Source organism: Adiantum capillus-veneris, chromosome 18 (assembly GCF_014529385.1).
Source record: "Adiantum capillus-veneris isolate H3 chromosome 18, ASM1452938v2, whole genome shotgun sequence".
NCBI lineage: Eukaryota > Viridiplantae > Streptophyta > Polypodiopsida > Polypodiales > Pteridaceae > Adiantum > Adiantum capillus-veneris.
This window is the reverse complement of record NC_140948.1, coordinates 79,727,119-79,748,446: the sequence shown is the minus strand read 5'-3', so window position 1 is coordinate 79,748,446 and position 21,328 is coordinate 79,727,119.

The window sequence follows — 21,328 nt, the reverse complement described above, 5'->3', positions numbered from 1 at the left end:
CTTGCCAAATATGGTGAAAGAAGTAGTACCTGATTACTTGAGTGCAGACAAGACGAACATGACTTCCCAACCTGTTGCTACCAAAGAACATATCAGTCTTGAAGAACTTAATTTTCCATGTCCTTTGAATCCACTTGCATATTTTCCCAGCCATGCCATTGATTGCCTAGCATCCCATGAAAAGGTGGGCTAGGTCTTCACTAGCTATTATTCTGCACCCCCAACAACGATCAGACCCGATTCCTCTTTCTTATATCTTTACGCTCGTCGTCGCCAGAGCACCCCACATCACTTTCCACAGAAGTATCTTCATAACTTAGGCCACCTTGGCTTCCAGATTTCTCAATGACTCCCTCCCACCGTTTTTCCGTCCAGTGCCTCTTCCATAATTTGTTGAGGGGGCTACACCAATTAGCCTTGTGCATTAATGCATGGTAAATGCCTTTAGAATGTGGTTTCCAAAAGAGGCTACTCCCAAGCCATCTCCAAGCATCCCATTCAAAGTTGGATTCACAAATTGACATCACCACCTTATCAAGCTCTTTCATCACCCTGTAGACTAGTAAGAGTGGATATGCTAAGCAAGAGGTAGGTGCTAGCAATCATGACATTGGCTCTTAAGCTTGTTCTTTCTTGTGTTTTTGCTGGCAACTAAAAAAAACCTCATAGCCTTTCCATTGCCCAAAGGAATTATGTAAGTTTGTGAAAATAATTTTTTCTTGAACACTAGTCTAACATTGGTGACATGTTGTTTGAAGGCCTTCTTGTGCATCAACGCTCGACCCCCTTCTCCCCCCTTATAGCTGACTATCGTGAATATTTTAGGGTGCTGCAAATTGAGATCGTCACCTATTTGTTGCTATAGTATCCTCGTTGAGTTTTACTTAGCTTTTATGAGGAATCTACCAAGATCCCAAAAGACAAAATTGAAGGTCGACTGCGAGCAAGAAGTTTGTGTTGCATTGACTACTGCATGCTGGTCTCCCCTTCTTTCTTGAAAATGAAAATCTTAATAAAATCCATTAAGATTTTGTTTCCCACTTTTCTAATCCCCCTCCCCCCCCCCTTTCTCATCGTACATGCAATAAAAACAAAGACTCTAGAGTCCAAACCCTGTGTTTGCATCCGAAAGACCTCCCCCCCCCCCCCCCCCCCCCCCCCCCCCCCCCCCCCCTCTCTCTCTCTCTCTCTCTCTCTCTCTCTCTCTTCTTCTCTTCTTATTTGTTTCTCTCTGTCTCTCTTTCTCTCTCTCTCTCTCTCTCTCTCTCTCTCTCTCTAAATGTGCAACACATCTTTGATGACTCTATGGAAATTCATGTGATGTAGCTTGCACACAAAAAGACCTTGCTCCTTGTCAGCAAGACTGTCTGTCACCACATCCACATCCACTCATGCCATCACCATCCTCAAGTGCAAAGATTGATGGGGACGAGAGCTATAACAATTTTTTCTTTTGAGAGGCAACTCTCTCTCTCTCTCTCTCTCTCTCTCTCTCTCTCTCTCTCTCTCTCTCTCAATTTGGTTCTAGAAAACCTGTGATGAGTAGGTGGCGAGAAGTGTTTCTACCCAACTCTTAATAGTGTGTGACCTTACTGGAAAGGTAGAGCGAGGTTGTTGTCGTGCGTTGTGTTCACCAATTTTTAGCAACCAATAGCAAAAGGGAGAGCATTGGAAATCTCCCAATTTTTTAGTAAAAATTTATGGGTTTTTACTAGTTTTTACACTAAATTTTCCAGATTTAGTCGATTTCCATCAAGGTGACCCTCCAAACTGGGTGAGAATTTTAATTTTTGTCCTTAAAAAGTACACTAAAGATCGATTTTCTATGAACACCGGTTGTGGGCGTAACATAATGAGGCCTTGTTAGTCGTGGGCAACTATTGGTGAAAGACAACATGAGAATCAAAATTATTTAATCACATTTTTAAATTAATAATATAACAGTTGTTCCGTCCAACTTTCGCTCTCTCTCGCCTCGAAAGGACTATGTCGACACTTACACTTTGAGAGATTTCTTTTTTAACATTTAAAAAGAAAAGTCTATTCACTTTGCCTTTAGTTGAGAGAGAGAGAGAGAGAGAGAGAGAGAGAGAGAGAGTAAGAAAAAAAAAAACCTATTTACTTTTGAACTCACTACAAAAAGACAAAATAAAAAAAAGCCTCCTGAAGAAAACGAAACTAAAAAAAAGCCTTTTTATTTTTTAAACTTTGTCTTTTTGTAGTGAGTTCAAAAGTAAATAGGGTTTTTCCTTTTGCACTCTCTGGTTATGATTCATCCACTATATACTGGCTCTATCTACAATTTTTAGATGCGAATCTTCCCTTTCGACATCCCCTTTGCCAACCTTGATGGCTCTCATCTTGGCGATGTTTCCATGCACACACACACCCATCTTGCCCTATCACCACTAGCCGCTCTGCATAGTTCTCCCCCCTTGCCTTCCCTTGTTGTGCACGCTTCCCCCCCGTGTGCCTTCCCTTGTTGCTTCGAAGGAGCCTAATCCTCCCCCTTGCTGCGAGCCTTTGACTTTGTTGCGAGCTCGAAAGCAGCTCACTTCCCCCCCCCCCGCTCTACATGCTCCTCCCTGCCTCCAACTTCACTTGTTGCAAGATCGAAAGAAGACCGATTCCCTCTGCCTTGCCATCTTCATCTCCTCTTCCAGCTCTGCACCCAGATAGTTCCATGCGTATGTCCAAAATGCCCTTCAAATTTTCCAAGATTCCCAAAATACCCCTGGATGTGAGAGTAAATCTCTCCAATATTTTTTAAAGCTTTTCATTAGAAGACTGATTGTACATCATACGAAATGTTAAAACTAGTTAGTTAATTGTAGGCTGTGGAGATGAATTGCTTCATTATGACATAATTACCTTCTTTTGCGAGGTATTTTGTGACAAATTACATGCTAAGCACTCAAAGGCGAACAAGCCTCTTGCCTACGACATAGCCAAACAAAGCATTAGCCTAAACCACTTGGGCGACTCCGAGTTGTAGTCCAACCAACTAAAAAAAATGCGCCCATGCCAACACCCCCCTCCCCCCCCTTTATGCCCATGTCAGCTTGGCTTTGGGCGACACCTCCCAAAATAAAAAATCCGTCAATGCTGATATATTGTCGTCATTTCTCTCCATCCACCAAAATACACATGTTGACACATCTTGATTTTGTTTCGCCTCTATTCCCAAAACACCCCTCAAATTTCAAAAATTCCCAACCCTGCCCCCTCCCCTCAACAGATATTTTGACATAAATTTTTAATACGTCCTTAAAATTTTTGGGAATTCCCAAAACACCCTTGCAAGATTAAATTTCTTCGAATTTGAGTTGGTTTTGTGGGCTATGGAGATAAACTGCTTTATCATTTTTAGACATAACTACCGCCTCATGAGTCACTCCTCTTAAATGATGACATGAAGACAATAATTGGCACACATAGATCATTGCTCTATTAGGCGCTGAAGGTGGTTCTACATATGCTATGGAGAGAGAGAGAGAGAGAGAGAGAGAGAGAGAGAGAGAGAGAGAGAGAGAGAGAGAGAGAGAGAGAGAGAAAACTGTAGACATGGTCCCTATGTGGCATGCCCCCCTTTGCTTCATCTTTGATGTTGAGGATGGGGCTCAAACTGCACCACATAGGATAACATGGGCCCATGCCATATGTTAGTAGCAAGCTAACACGGATACCATTTTTTGGAGTTCTCATTGTAAAACGCTTATTATTTTGATAAATAAAAAATATTGTAACTCCTATTTTCTCGGATAAAGTCTGTAATTAATGAGCTAGGGCTACAAGCTTCTAGATTGTATCAACCTGTCATTATCCATCTTTGGTAGAACTCCCAGATTATTAGTTTTGACCACCAAAAACCTTGGCTAAGGTATAAAAGCCATTTTTGTAAGTTATTATTAAGTTTTGGAATGAAATACATAGCGTGAGCTAACGGTGTTCACTCCTCTCCTTCTCGCACTTCCTACTCCCGCCCCAATTGTCACATTGCAGTCCCGCCTAAATTCATCATAACTAGAAATTTACACTTTCAAATAAAAAACTAAGTAGATACGGGGTATTGGGGCATCATTGCTAAGCATTTAGATGTATTCTGGGTCAAATTTTTAATACATCCTTAAAATTTTTGAGAATTCCCAAACACCCTTGCAAGATTAAATTTCTTCGAATTTGAGTTGGTTTTGTAGGCTATGGAGATAAACTGCTTTATTATTTTTAGACATAATTGCCGCCTCATGAGTCATTCCTCTTAAATGATGACGTGAAGACAAGAATTGGCACACATAGATCATTGCTCTATTAGGCGCTGAAGGTGGTTCTACATATGCTATGGAGAGAGAGAGAGAGAGAGAGAGAGAGAGAGAGAGAGAGAGAGAGATTAGAAGAAAACTGTAGACATGGTCCCTACGTGGTATGCCCCCCTTTGCTTCATCTTTGATGTTGAGGATGGGGCTCAAACGGCACCACATTGGACAACATGGGCCCATGCCATATGCTAGCAGCAAGCTAACACGGATACCTTTTTTTGGAGTTCTCATTGTAGAACGCTTATTATTTTGATAAATCAAAAATATTGTAACTCTTATTTTCTCGGATAAACTCTGTAACTAATGAGCTAGGGCTACAAGCTTCTAGATTGTATCAACCTGTCATTATCCATCTTTAGTAGAACTCCTAGATTATTAGTTTTGACCACCAAAAACCTTGGCTAAGGTATAAAAGCCAATTTTTGTAAGTTATTATTAAGTTTTGGATTGAAATACACAGCGTGAGCTAACGACGCTCACTCCTGTCCTTCTGCCGCTTCCTACTCCCTCCCCGGTTGTCACATTGCAGTCGCATTTGTTGCATTGCAACCGCAGGTAAGAGCTCTACACATTGACGTAAACCCATCACTGTATTTTGTAGCTTTTGGCATCGCCGACCCGTGGCCTAAATTCATCATAACTAGAAATTTACACTTTCAAATAAAAAACTAAGCAGATGCCGGGTATTGGGGCATCGTTGCTAAGCATTTAGATGTATTCTGGGTCGAAAACGACTAGGTCAAAAATCCACTGCTGTTAATAATCGCGATTTTGGAACTTGACCTAAAGTGGCTTTTGAGACCATAAGCATGTGTGATTAGGTCTTAGAAACATGTCCTAGAAGTTTTGTTACATTTGGATGTCATTTGATCCTGTAACAGATGTGATTTGTTTGCCGATGAGCGATTGGCTTTTGGTGATTTCAGTCACTTGAGTGTAGCTTGAGTTAGATGCGAGTTGTTAGTTGTTTTTCGAGATATTGACACCCTCTTGTAGCCTCTATGCACTAGTTGAGTCAGCTTCATCCCATGGATTGACAATTTAATCGTGGTTCTCACTAATACTGCAATAAGATAGGATGGTGAGGTTAGACATGCATCCCACATTTGGCGCTGCTGTCGGGGATCGAAGAGATGTAAACTAGGAAAAAACACGAGCATTTTGTGAAGTTATCCTTTAATTTCCTCTAGGATCGTCTAGAGTTCAAAACTTTCTTTTAGAAATCGCATAGCCTAAGATTGTCGTCTTTTGCTGTGTAGAGGTAGCTTGGAAGTAATCGTACTTGTTGAGTGCCTTTAGGATTGTAGGATTGTAGAAATAGGTTAGGATTTTGAGGATGATTGGTAGATGAAACAACTCTTAAGATCAATGCTCAAAAAACCATAAAAGACAAGAAAACGAGTGTTTGTGGACACTTTCCACAACCCATTTGCATGAGAATCTAAGAGTAGGGTAAGTAGGATCCGAGGTGGATTTCCGAACATTGCTCTCTCTGAAAGAATCATCGTGAGTTGTTATTGGAAGTTGCAGAATTTCAGGTCTACGGCTAGAAATAGCACGAAAAGACTTGAAACCACTCAATCCAACTGGAGAGTGAGCATAAAAGTTGTATGAACCAGTGGTAAGCTCAAGGACAGGTAAAAATTTCAAGAGTTGACCAAAACTCAGATTATGCTGGAATTAGGGTTGAAGAGAAACACACACAGCTTGGAGAAGATGAAGGAAGCTCAAGGCACACAATAGAGAGTATATTACTTAGTGTGCAATGGAAAGATAGATAGCCCTAGAGTGATGGGCGCATATACAATGCACGGGGGAAAAAACCTCCTAAAGAGGGAAAAAATGCCCCGGTGGTCCTAGTGTGTTCACACACATCACTACCACATGTAAATGGTAACAAATCCCCCCTGGAGTGATGCGGTGAACGAGAGTAGGGAAGTCCGAAAAAACATGTAAGTATGGCGGCGATGATCCCCCCTTGGGATAAAACAAGCCAAGATGTAAAGTGCCACTAAGGTAGCGGAAAATCCTCTTGACAGCCTGCCAATGATTAGACCCTGGGCTATGCATAAATCTGCTGACGTGTGAGACTGCAAACTGAATATCTGGCCTCGTGTTGCATACATAAATGAGGCAGCCAACAGTAGTTTGGTAAAGAGTGACATCAGCAGGATCACCAGAATCATGTAGACTGAACTTCAAACTTGTTTCCATGGGAGTGGCAATAGGTTTGCAATCCTCAAGTCCAAACTTACATAGCAATGTCTCTATGTAACTTTTCTGACACAAGGCAATACCACCATCACACTGCTTAAATTGTATACCCAAGTAATGATGCAACAGCCCCAAATCTTTCATCCTGAAAGTAGCATTCAAATCAGCCTTAAATTCAGCAATATGTCTCTCATTTGGTCCAGTGTTGATCAACAAATCATCAACATAAAGAACCACAATGAGAAGTACATCACCCTCACGCTTTACATACAATGTGCTTTCTCTTGGACTATTACGAAAGCCTTGTTTGACCAAATGAGTGTCAGCTTTCTCATACCAAGCACGAGGAGATTGCTTCAACCCATACAAAGCCTTGTTACATTTTCACACTTTGTCCTCTTGTCCTTTTATGACAAAACCGCGAGGCTGCGTTACATAAACTTCCTCAAATATGTCACCATTCAAGAAAGCAGTAACAATGTCTGATTGATGTACTTCCCAACCAAAATGAGCTGCCAATGCACATAGAAAACGCACAGTAGTCATACGACAAGTGGGAGCAAAAGTCTCTTCATAATCTATGCCTTTTTGCTGTGCATAACCCTTTGCAACAAGTTGAGCCTTATGGCGATCGATCTCACCATCCGGTTTGCGTTTCAACTTGTAAACCCACTTCGTACCAATGGCCATTCTGCCAGGAGGCAAATCACATAAATTCCATGTGTCATTCTCTATAAGTGCATCATATTCTGATTGCATGGCAGCCATCCAATTTTTTGAATTCTGTGCTTCATCAAAAGATAGAGGCTCCTCAAAATCATGTAAACTAGACACAGCCAAAGCATAAAAATCTGATACATAAGATGCATGGCGAGAGCCTGAACGAGTACGACTAGACAAAGTTGCATCCAATTTACTGTCACGCAAAGTGTGCACCAGCCATTTTGGCATACCTCTAGCCTGCTCATTTTCAGCCCTTTCCTCATCAAGTACATCATGTACATCTGCATCAGTAATAGGCTGATCTAGAATATTTTCAGAAGCCCCCATAGACTATACATTTGCCTCATTGGAACTTACATTCGTATTTCCACCACTGAAAAGAGGCAACAAAGTGTCATAAATGTCAAGACATAATGCAGTGTTTGTAAAGTACATGCACTCCGAAGGAGTCATAGGCGAACAAGCATTTTGCCTGTTACACCCTATGTGGCGCCTAGTCCATCTACAGTAATGGTAGAAGGAGATTGGTATAATTCACATCCACCACCAATGGAAGAAACCGTGAATTATGCTCCACCAGAGCTCGCACCAATGTATTATGTAGCTATTTTAAGGTGTCAAACCTCCCATGGTAAGACCCATGATAAAGCCAAGAACGGGAAACTGTCACAACTGTGGTGCAGATGATCATTGGAAAAATGAATGTCCAGAGCCTGACAAAAACCTCAAGCCAGTTGAAGCCTATTGCATACAATGTTGCAAAAAGGGAGGACACTTTTCGGAAGATTGTCCTAAAAAACTTTTAAACAAGGGTAAAACAGTAGTAAATGTAGTCTAGGTGATACCTAGTAGCTCATCAGAGAGTGAACCGATTGTTCCAATCAAGGTAATCACTAGAGCCCATGCCAAGGAAAAGAAACACAACTCCTCTGATGATTCGGAAAATACGAAAGTTTCCTCTCAAAGGATCAAAAGAAGCAGAAGCAAAAGATATGAGATGAAAAAACAAAAACAACGGGTTAAAATCAAGGAGAAAGCAAAAAAACTATTCCAGAAAAAGGTGAAAGAAACTGGAAGTGAAATTAAGGAAACAACCGTGAAATCTGGGGGATCCATTTTGGTTGATAAAATTTTTGACCCTATTAATGTAGCCTTGGAAGCCTATCAAGCAGTACTTAAAGCAGACCAAAACATGGAAAACAAATGGAAAAACTATTCTTCTCCAGACATGGAAGCAGCTAAGCTGGAAGCTTATCAAAATTTGGTAAGAATCACGTAAAATGCTAGAAAAACAAAAACCCAAGCTTGAAAGTATCGCAAAACCTGAAGAGCTTGTGGTAAGAGACACTAAAGAAAAACCCAATGTGGTGGGGCAGAACCCCACCTTGAAACAAAAGAACCAAAACTTATAGTGTCGGACAACGAAGATGCCTTATACGGAATTCCATTTGTAGAGGAAGACTGGCCAGGACACTTATGAAAAAAAGTTAGAGAGATTAATGATGGGAGCCTAACTCTAAAGTCAGCTCCTATAGAGGAAGTTTGGTTGGATAACCTACCTTCTGATATGAATATGGATGTACAATCCTTGTATGGGGATTGCGGATCTGAAGCTTTAGGAACATTGAAACCATTGACCTTGAAAATATTACCCTCTTACTTGGGAGATAACAAAGATGAATCCATAGTGTGTAAGACCACTTAAGTAAAAAGAGCTGAACAAACCCTAGAAGTAGAAAACATTCATTCAATCATGTCTACATCCATCCAATGCACTTTTACCTTGGGAGAATTGTTAAAACTCAGACCATATTTATGGAATGATCTACAGAAAACCCTAGAGAAGCTGGGGATAACGGGGCTAATCTCAAAAAAATTGGGAAAATCGAAAAACGAAATGGATAACAAAGAGATTCAATCTGTTCCAATGAATAAAGTCGAAGAATATTACAAAGGGGAAGAAGGAAACACCACCCTTCTAGTGAAATATAATGACATTGAAACCATGGCAATACTGGATAGTGGAGCAGGCATAGCCATAGCCATAAAAGCAGTATGGGAATCTTGGGGACAACTAGCCATTAGACAAACTTGAATGAAATTGCAATTGGCTGACAGACACATTGAGAGACCATTAGGGCTTCTTGAAAAAGTGATAGTCAATTCCTGTGGAATTGAATATCAACACACTTTTTCCATAGTAGACTTTGGAAAAAAAACTCAATTATAAAATCATATTGGGAAGACCTTTCATGCAATAGGTACATCTTATCCAAGATTGGGGAAACAATTATCTGTACTTGAAGCAAGTGGGATCTATAACAAGGGTAAATCTAAAAGATCACACTTATAGAGATGTCTTGAAAACACCCATACAAGAGTTTGATTCAGTCTCTTTGGCTGAAACTAAGCTGCCATCCTAGTTAAACAAAGACAATCCTATTTGGATGTGTGGAGCTTCAGAAAACGGAAGCTTAAAACGAGAAGAATGTATCTTAGAAAGGGATTGCATAGACGAAGCCTATGTACCTGAACCCTTTCCAGAGCATTTGTTTGAGCCATTCGAGTGGACTCAAATTTTAGCAACAATGGATGTATGTGTGAATACGTCTATGCCTACTCAATTTTACAATGAGGATGGCTACGACATAATTCCCATCCAAATGATTTCAACCCTCAACATTGAAGATGAAGATGAGAAACCCAAGGACTTGATGAAAGCTTAATAAATATTTTCAGACCTCTACTATGATGCAACAAATGATCGAGTTAGATGAACACTCAGCTACCTCAAAAGATTCGGGGTCAGAAAAAGAACATGTGAGAGCTAAGCTACTCTTGAAAGGAGGGGAGGAAAAGTTTTTTCACTTTCCTAACCAGAAATCAAGAAGACAAAAATGGTATAGACGAAAAAGAGACACTAGAAACGCGGAAACATAACCTATGCCATCAATCTCCAGTAGAACACAATTCCTAATGCAGATAGATGCAAATGATTGGGTCAAGGACAAAATCACTGGTAGATATCCTTCAACCAAAAATCCATAAAATGTCTAAAAAATTGAGAAAATCAAGAAAGGATACTCAAGCAAACAAACATGATCAGAAGCGAATCATGACACGAATTGAGTGAAAAAAGAAATATCAAGAGTTGAAAAAATCTTAAAGGAGATATATACAACCGAAGTGGAAACCATGGAAGAGGATGTTAAGGATGTAATGAGTGTTCCATCCCATTACAAAAAGTATACTCCCCAAGATAAAAAAATCATAGTCGAACAACCTGTTAGGGAATTACGAAAACAGGGTGAGTCCTATGAAGGGCCTGAAAATGCTAAAAAGATAGACCTGGCTGAACCAAGAGAAGAGCCTAGACCTGCTTACATTGCAAACAACCTAACAGAGAAAGAAGAAGAGCTCTTGCCAAGCTTGCTAAAAGAATACGAAGATATCTTCGCTTGGTCTTACAAGGATCTCAAGGGTGTTAATCTAGAAATTTGTCAACATACCATACCCATGAGAGATGATGCGAAACCAAGTAGACAGAGGCCATACATGTATAATGAAACATTTTCCAGGAAGATAAAAGAAGAGATTGAAAAACTAAAGGAAGCCGAGTTCATTTACGAAATTGAATACACAGTTTGGGTAGCTCCAATTGTGGTAGTACCCAAGAAGAATGGAAAATTACGAGTGTGTGTTAATCTCAAAAAAGTGAATGCAGCAACCATTAGAGACAACTTTCCTCTTCCAATCACTGAGCATGTTTTGGAACGAGTTGCAGGAAAAGAAGATTACAACTTCTTAGATGACTTTTTGGGATACAATCAACTTTTGCTTGACCCAAAAGATCAGCATCAAACTGCTTTTGCAACATAATGGGGTATTTTTGCCTATTGGGTTATGTCGTTTGGGTTAACTAATGCTCCAGCCACATTTCAAGGGCTGATGAGCCATGATTTTGAAGAACATCTTAGGAAATTCTTAGAAGTATATATGGATGATCTATGCGTTCATTCATCAATCCGAGCTGATCATTTTGAACACCTCAAAAAGGTATTCGAAAAATGTAAACTTTATAGGATTTGCTTAAATGCTGAAAAGTGCACATTCATGGGTAGACAACGAAAAATTCTTGGATATATAGTGTCTAAAAATGGCATAGCTACTGATATTGAAAAAATTCATGTTATTGCCGATTTGTCTAGACCAACAACAATCAAGGGAGTACAAACCTTCATGGGGCATTGTGGATATTACAGACGGTTCATCTATATGTACACTATAATTGCAAAACCCATGTATAGCTTGATTACACACTTTGAGTGGACCGAGGCAAGTGAAGAATACTTCATGATACTTAAGCAAGCTCTCACCTCAGTTCCAATATTGAAAACACAAGATTGGAATAAGATATTCCACATACATGTAGATGCTTCCAATTTTGCTATTGGTTGTATACTAGCTTAACCAGGAGATAGGAAAATCAATTTTCCTATTTCTTATGCTAGCCGACAGTTGAACATGGAGGAAAAGAATTACACCACCACCAAAAGGGAAGGATTAGGAATGATCTATGCCGTTAAAAAGTATAGACATTACCTATTAGCCAACAAGTTTGTGTTCTTTCTGGACCACCAAGCTTTGTTGTACTTGGTCAACAAGCCATGCAACATATGAAGAATAGTAAGATGGTTCATCATTCTTCTGGAATTTGATTTCACTATGGTTGTAAAAAAGGGCACTACACATCAACGGGCGGATCATCGAGGATTGTTTCAGGAGAATCACCTAAAGGGGTAGACGATGATCTACCAGAGGCCTATTTGTTCTACGTGGAAATGATACCTCGATGGTTGGAAAACATGGTGTCATTGATGAGAATAGCTCAAGTGGATTCACAAATACCACTTTTTATTACAATCAGACTAATCAAGCAATCATCTATGTATCAATTACTAGCTGGTAGGCTATACAAAAGAAATCCAGATCGAATACTGCTCTTATACATTAATCCTAAAGAAAAAAAATAGTACCTAAGTCAAGCACATGTTACCATAGTAGGACTTCACTTTGCGGAAGACCAAACTATGCAACGAATCTTGAGACTTGGAGTATTTTGGCCGACTATGAGGAGTGATGTTCGATCTTTTGTAAAGGATTGTCCTCAATGTCAAAAACAAACACCCATACCTCATGGAACATTGTTTCAAATGTCACCTGTTCCTAAGTGGAGTAACTATATGTTTACTTACTTATCAAGCCGAACATTTCCTGAAGATATGAGTAAACGCCGTCAAAGAGCAATTGAAACTGAAGCAAGAGACTATGCTATTATTGGGAACCAATTGTATCGAAGACGTAAAGATCAACATTTGCGTCTTTGTGCAAATGAAGGCGAGTATATTCCGATTATAGAACAAGCACATGTTGCATTAGCTGGAGGTCACTTTTCTAGTGAGACCACCGCAAGAGCAATCTTGATGGGTGGCAGGCATATGGTGGCCAACACTTTTTGTAGATGCCAAAGAATATGTTTGAAGGTGTGCTGCTTGTCAACGAGCAAAAATGCCAACACGCGTAGATAGCATGCCCTTAAGACCAATGATGGGGGCTAGAGCTTTCGCAAAATAGGGTATAGATTTTGTTGGGCCGATACAACCACATGCTTATAGAACCCGCTGAGGCTAAAGCAACTCAAAAGAATGATGACAGAACCACTATTGCATTCTTATATGAGTATGTATTCACGAGATATGGACTGCCAATAGAAATTGTCAATGGTCAAGGAACTCATTTCCTCAATGAGGTAATCGAGTATTTGCTTAATGAGTTTATGGTCATCCATAACAAATCAGCTCCCTATCACCCACAAGCAAACAGACAAGCTGAGCATATGAACAAAATTCTTAGCTCGATGCTGACTAAAGTGGTTAGTTGAGGAAGGACTGACTGCGAAATGAATCTCCATGCTGTTCTATGGGCTTATCGAGTTCCATTCAAAACAACTTTAAATGCTACACCCTTGAACCTTGTTTATGGTCTTGATGCCATAGTGCCAATAGAATTTCTATTGCCAACATTAAGGGTGGCAAGGAGTCTTGAGTGGACTGGACATGAATTGTCACAAGGACTTGAAGATTTGGAAAAGCTAGATGAGCAAAGGATAACTATTGTAGCTCACATCTATGCACAAAAGCGGAAACAAAAATAGTTTTTTGATTCCTACTTAGTTTTAGTCTATTCCCTTAAGCAACACATTCCCAAGTTTAAGAAAAAGGGAAATGGACCATTTATCATTGAAGATGTATCTCCAAGTGGAGCAGTAAAATTGTCCACCCTAGATGGTGAACCAATGGCTAATTGGATTAGTGGATGTAGTTTAAAGAAATACAATTTTCCGTTAACCAATGAATTGCTAGAAACAATGCATGTAGCCAGACAAAGGAGGATTAAATGATAGCACGTTATTGATGAAGCCCAAGAGGAAGCTTGGCTTTGGGTACTCAAACGGAAAGCTGCTCTCAGGAATCAATAGATACCGATTCCCATCAACACTCTGGAAATAGGTGAACGACAATGGGAATTACCTAAAGATGCAGTTTCAACAGATGATGACTGGTTAGATGGCATGGACATGCACATCAATGTACAACTCAACAATCATAGTACCAATGCTTTGGTTGACACAGGAGCTAGAGTAAATGCAGTAAGTTATTCCACGTACAAGAAAGCAACAAGTCAAGCATTGACAACAGGAATAGCGACAATCAAAGGATGCAACAAGAATCCAACCCCAACATTGGGAGTAGTCAACTTGAACGTGATAGTACATGGATGTTCATGTCCTCATTAGTTTGTATGCTTACCATATGAAAACATGAATGAGACGATGATTCTTGGAATTCCCTGGATGCGGACATACAAAGCAGTACCAGATTGGGATACAAATCAGCTCAAGCTATCACCTAAAGGCGGGCAACTCATTGTTCCAATTGCACCAAGCAAGGAGGAATGGAAGGAAGCAATCAACAGACCAAACCACAAAGTAATCAATCTTCTCCATCCCCTCGACAAGAAAATGCTACAAGTAGCATGCAAGGAGTCAGGCAAGTTGGGGTACCAAAAGCACAGCTTAAGGATAAGACGATTCAAATATGGGTGCCCAAAACATCACCGACAAAACAAAGAAGATTCCAAGGATGAAAACACAAAGACGAGCATCTCCAAGCAAGGAACCTAACTTGAAATGGATTTGGAAGAAAAAAGAGCACTTAACTTCTCCACAAACCATAAAACCAATCAAGAAATGGCGAGTTAAGTCTCAAAAGACTCCACCACACCATACAATACCAAGAAAACCAAGCTACCAATGGTGAGAAAAAGCTCGACAATAGTCAAAAGTGCTACCAACAGCTCAAGCAATCAGTGTGTTGAAGCATCCTGATGGTACAATCAAACAGAGAGCACACAAGCTATAAGATTTTCTCTTTGAAAGACATCATCAAAAAGCCTCAACATCAGAAACCCTTGAGTTAATTACTCAAGACCCATCTCTTGCACAACATAGTGGTTTGAATTGCATTGATCTTCAAAGGGGTAGAGCCAACCACAGCTATGCATAGACACGATTGTTCAACCCATGCACACAGTCATCCCCGAGTACGCCATCTAGGAGGGGTGGAAGGGCACTAAGTAATTAAGGGCAATGTTTGAAGAGGGAGGAAAAGTTCGATGTTAATGTGTGATTTTTTGCAAAATTACCTAATAATGCTCTTATAATTCATCATCAAAGGAAAATTCACTGATAATATCTTCCTGATGAGTGTAAATAGTCTATATACTCATAAATAATAAATAAAAAAAAGAGCACTTAACTTCTCCACAAATTGTAAAATCGTAAATAGTCCTTTTTGGTTATTTTTCATCATTTTTATTGATTAAGAAGACTTAAAAATAGAGAAATCCAACAAAAAACAATAAACCTGTGTTTTTCAATGGATTTTCTTAATTATTGGATTTTCACTTTACTTTTTCAAAGCATTTTGTTATTTTCTTTGATTTTTTCAATAAACAGGTCAAAAATTAATGAGCGGGAAGCCTAAATTAGGCGGCCATACCTACTTTTGCAAAATTCTTGCAGAATGAGCTACAAGAATCCGATCAAGGAAATTTTTAAGTCTAACATAGATTTCATGGCCTAGTAGGACTAATGAGAGAATCTAGGGAAAAGTGGTTCCGGAAGTCCGGGTATAGATATCCAAAGTATGCTAAAACCACCTTGTGGCCTTTGTAGAGAGAGCTTTTCGACCTCTTTCGCGCGTCTTTTTCGGAGTCTACAATTGCCTGTTTTCAGTGCCCTCTCACACAAGACATGAGGGGTAAGTTCTTTACTCGTCAATGATCCATTTTGTACGGCCGGTAGCTACTCTAAACCCCTAGAAAAATCCCTAAAAATCGAGCAGTGCACGAAGACCTACGACCAAAATCTGACCATAGCGGCCTGTCAGCTCAACCAAATTGGATGAGATTTAAACTGTAGCATGCCCTAACATAATAGAACCTTTCTATATCATCAGTGACCATTCGGGAGGGGTCGAGGGGGTCCTCAATAGAAAAGCTAGGTTTTTGGTAGATGCCAAAATTTGGATCTGACTCTACAGACAGCTTGCCTACGAGGTTCATATACAATGTACATGATTGGTTTCATGAAATCAATCAAGCAAAGCCCTCGAAAAGCAGAAAGCGGCTCAAAAGCTACAAAGTGTCAAATTTGATATACGGGGTCAAACTGACCCCAAATGAGCCAGAATTGGATGAGTTGCTTCACGACTATGTTGCGGACAAGTCCAAAGTCTCAAAATTGACTGACCAACTGAACAGGCAGTATAGTCACAGAAATTAGAGATTTAAGAGTTGACAAAGCACAAAGTGATTCTGGCAAGACCAAACTTGAACAAATTCAATTAGGACTTGTTTTAGGTGTATAGAATGTGTTTAGGTCAAAATTTTTAAGTTTTGCAAAAAATTTGTCACTGCTGTAAATAATTGCGATTATTTACTTTTGCACTATTTTTTCTTGGAAATTGAATGATCACCTCCCCTATCATATGTACACACCTATTACATGCCAAAAATCAAGTATGAGCCAAAATGAGCACCTATAATATGGAAAATGGCCAGAAAATGCAAAGAAGTCTTTGCAAGTCAATTTTTGGGTTATGGAACACATTTCTTGATTCAAATCACCTCATATCTCATACACAGAGTCTATACAATGCTTAGAACCAATTTGTACCAAAAAATGTTGATTTTGGTAGAAATGTAATCACAAATATTTACTTTCTAGCCAAACTAGGGGAAATTTGATAGTTTGGCATCATATATCCAAAGTACATGATGTGTTAAGCCCACTAGCTAGGTTTGAACCAATTTGGAGTTCAAAATCTCAAATTTCCATTATATCTACTATTTCAGAGACCTAAAGCCAAAATCTTGTACCATTTTCACCCTATGCATCCAAATGAGCCCATATTTCACTCAGAGTATGTAATTGGTATATACTTCAAGCCTGTGATGCCAAGTTTGCAAAATGTTGAAAAAAATACTCAGATGTAAGTAATCGTGATTATTTACTTTGGTTGAAAAATTTTGTTTGGACTTTACAATTTTGTTTCTTGCATGTTTTTATGCATCTATGCTTGTTCAAAAATGGATTTGAAGCAAATTGGACTAAAATTATCAGCATTTCAAACTAACGGACACTTCAGAGAAAAATCCAACAAATCTGCTAACTTTGACACTCTATTCATTGAACAGGAGCCATACAAGCAGCAGAGAGGGTCAATAACAAGCTCAACCAGAAAGAAAAGTTGCAGGAGCTACTCGCATACCAACTGGATCCAGGTTTAGTCAAAGCTGCCAAGGCAACCTATCTTTCAAAAGAACAGCTAGAAGAGCATCACACCACAGTGTTCACCGACAGATTCAAGAGTGAGGAGGGACATCGGGTAGAGTTGCAACTTCTACCAAAAGAAGTGTATGATGTCGCCGTGAAGCCTGAGACCAAAGAAGCCAACCGCGCAGGCTAGGACTCAAAGATTTCTATGAACAGGAGCCGTGCGGTGTGGATGTCCAAAAGCTTACGAGCTTTTATCCACGATCAAAGAAGATGGAACTGTCTAGATTTTTGACCCTCAGGGGAATAAAGTTGAAGTGGTGATAACCAAGAATTAGTGGCAGAAGCACTCAGATTGCCCACAGAAGGAATGATGATGAGGACAAGGGACAAGAAAACGGCAAGTGCAGCGAGGTTATACCACCAACTCTTTCATTTCCTTGCTAAAAGGCCACCAAGGCATACCACGCCAAATCATGCATTTGCCACCACTTTCACACAATTCCTCAAGTCAACAACCAGGCAACCTGTGGACCACACACAATATGTCTTGACCACTTTGAAGGGCACAAAAAAAGAAGGAAAGATTACTTACATGGATGCACTAGAGGTATTGACAAGGATTGCATACCATGCCATCGACATGGCTGACAACCTACCACCTGCCCTAGACCAAAACACTTGGATACTGTCAGCTCAACCATCTCCTCAGCCAAGAGATCCTACAAATCTGATGAAGAGTTGACTCAAAGCTCGCCGGAAAGGCACAACAGTGAAAGCTCAAATAATGAAGAAAAGAGAGCAGGAAGGGAGGAAATGAAGAGAAAAGCTGTGGCAGCACACCAAGAAGAGCCCGTGCAAAAGCAAGCCCGGTTTGAAAGAGAGAAACATGCATACCAACACAGTCGACAAGCCTAAGGAAAGGACCCAAAAAAATGGGTGCCTAGTGGACTTTAGGGACCAAGGACTAAGCATCACACCAAGAAAGAGCCTGAAGAACCCAATGAAGTAGTGGAATGTACGTACCAAGAAGTAGAAGATTTAAAGCCAAAAGGAAGGCAAAGAAGCGGCAAGGAAGGCGAAAGAGGCGGAAGAACATCAAGAGCATGCAGAGGAGACCACTGCACAAGGAGAAGCACAACTTGCCCAAGGTGATGTGTCTCCCTGCATCTCTTCTCCTGTCTCTGAACACCAAGATCAACCAATGCCAAGCCCACCACCATCACCGGCATTTAAAGACACAACAAATGAGCCAAGAAAAGAAGAAGAGCCTGAACAAGAGAAAGCCGCTAAAGCTACACAAGAGCCTGAACATGAAAAGGTAGATGAATGTGCACAAAAATCTAAACAGCAAGAAGGAGCGGAAACAACACAACAAGAAGATGTCTCTAATGTTACCATATACATGTGGTAGTGATGTGTGTGAACACACTAGGACTGTCGCGGTAGTTTTTCCCTCTTTAGGAGGTTTTTTCCCCCGAGCATTGTATATATGCCCATCAGTCTACTATGGCTATCTATCTTTCCATTGCATACTAAGTAACATACTCTCTATTGTGTGCCTTGAGCTTCCTTCATCTTCTCCAAGCTTTGTGCGTTTCTCTGCAACCCTAATTCCAACAGTTGGTATCAGAGCAGGTTGTGTCCTCCCGGGCTTACTCGCCAGCTGCTCCAGCACACGCCTATTGACTTTCTCCGATTTCAGTGAGCTTCGACAAGCGTTCGCAGGTCGACAAAAATTTTGGGTGAACTCGTAGAGCTCAGTCTGCTCAGATTTGTGATTCGGGCTCATTTCGGCCTTCGTTTTCACTACAGGCAGTACTGCACAGGCTATTTTGTCATTTTGTGTAGAGTTTCTGTCAGTGATCTTTTCTGCATAGCAGGTGCCTTACAATCTTCTCCGGTTTGTGCTATATAGCACGTGTTGTTCCCGCTCCGTTTCTCCTATTTTCGAGCAGTTTTCACATCAGGTGCAACATTTACCATGGCTGACAATAACACATATGTCTTCAAGATGTTTGCTGCTGAGGACATGTTGGATGGGGACAATTACCCTATGTGGGCTTATATGATGCAACACGTTCTTGTGTCAAAGGGCGTCTGGAATATTGTGCAGGGCATCGATGTACGTCTTGCTTCTGAGGATGTAGGCGATGTGGAGGATGTTGCTGGTCTTGCTGCAAGGATTGCTGCTATTAGAGTTGTTTTGCCTACGGTAGAACAAGCTCGTTGGGATGTAAAGGATACGTAGGATCATGCATTGATTGTGTTGGCTGTGAAGCGCACCAGTGTTCCTCACATCCGTTCAGCAAAATCTGCAAAATAGGCTTGGGATATTTTGGCTGGTCTTTATGCAAGCCGTAATGAGGCTAAAATTGCTTTGCTGCGTAAAGAGCTGGAGTCGAAGATTATGCATGAGGAAGATGATATGGACACTTTCTTTGCTAGTGTCAAGGATATCAATGAGAAACTTATTTCTGCAAGTGAAGTCATTTCAAACAATTTCCTTGTGCAGACTGTTCTTGATGCCCTACCAGATTCTTACGAGACTTTTGCTAGTATTTGGAGACTTATGATACAAGGAAATCCTGAAGTTGTCAAGTTTGATGCATTATGAACATTGCTGTTGCAAGAGTCACTTTCCAGAAAAAACAGGACTAGACAGCGTGCAGTTGAACATGCTTTTATTGCTTCTCAAAGAAAGGGTGGTAATAGCAATGCAGCCACTTCTTATGGTTCTGTTGTGAGTGGAAAAACTTCTGTTCCTAATGCTTCTGATGGCAACACTTCATCTGGCAATTCTGGTGATAAGGGCAAAAAGAAGATGCGTTGCCATTATTGTAAAGCTAATGATCACTTGATCAAGTCGTGTCCTAAGTTGAAGGCCAAAGAGGCTAAGAAGAAAGAGGGTGGTTCCACTGCAAATTCTGGTTCCACTACAAATACAGCCATTGTTGAGTCTTCTGTGAAAGGAGACTGTAATGCTAATGTTGACGCAGAATGGGCTTTTAGCGCAGAGTGCACTTACAATCCTGCTGTCACTAATGCATGCTTGTCAGTTGCTGTAGATTCACATGTGTGGTATTTCGACAGTGGTGCTACAAAGCACATTACCTCACATCGTGAATTGTTCACCTCTCTCGAGTCTATCCCTCATGAGTCACTTGTGCCAACAATGCCTCTTATCCGGTTCAGGCAGTTGGAAAGATTGTGCGTACTGCTGCAAATGGCAATTCCTTCACACTTGTTGATGCACTTTATGTACCTGGGATCAAGAAGAATCTCTTGTCTGTATCCGCACTTGCTAGACTTGGACTTGTAGTCAAATTTGTGGATGACAGATGTACAGTTCATGATCTCAGTTTTGGTGATGAAATTGTTGCATCTGGTGTTTTGTGCCATGGGCTCTATAAGCTCACTTTGTATGACAAGTGTGGATTTTTTTTTGCAAATGCTATTGCAGATTCAAGGGCTATTTCAAATGCAAAACTATGGCATGCACGTTTTGGTCATCTGAATTCTGCTAGTTTGTTGCGTTTGCATAAATCTGATATGGTTGTGTTTTGCCGCCTCTTGAAGCACCTGTCAAACATGTTTGTGAAGGCTGTATTTTGGGTAAGATGGAGCGTTCTAAGTTTCCAAACGATGGTTCAGTTCAGGCCACATGCAGGTTGCAGCTTGTGCATAGTGATGTTTGTGGGACCATGCGAACTCCGTCCTTGGGCAATTACCTGTACTTCGTGACTTTCATTGATGATTACTCCAGGCATGCATGGGTATTTCCGCTTAAAGCAAAGTCCGTAGTTTTTATGTGCGTCAAACAATTTCTGGCTATGGCTGAAAATGTCTCGAAATGTACTATGGGCACCCTCCCTTTTGATCGAGGGGTGGAGTATATGTCTCATGAATTTAATGCATTTTTGGCTAGTCGTGGGATAAAACACCAATGTACAGTGCCTTATACACCTCAGCAAAATGGTGTTGCTGAGAGGAAAAACAGGTCACTAACAAAAATGGCACGATGTATGGTCAAAAGTCAAGCTTTGCCGCATTCTTTTTGGCTTGAGGCCATTATGTGTGCCACTTATGTACTTAACAGGTGTCCTACGAAAGCTTTGCAGTCTATTACTCCATATGAAGCATGGCATGATAGAAAGCCTTCTATTGAGCACATGCG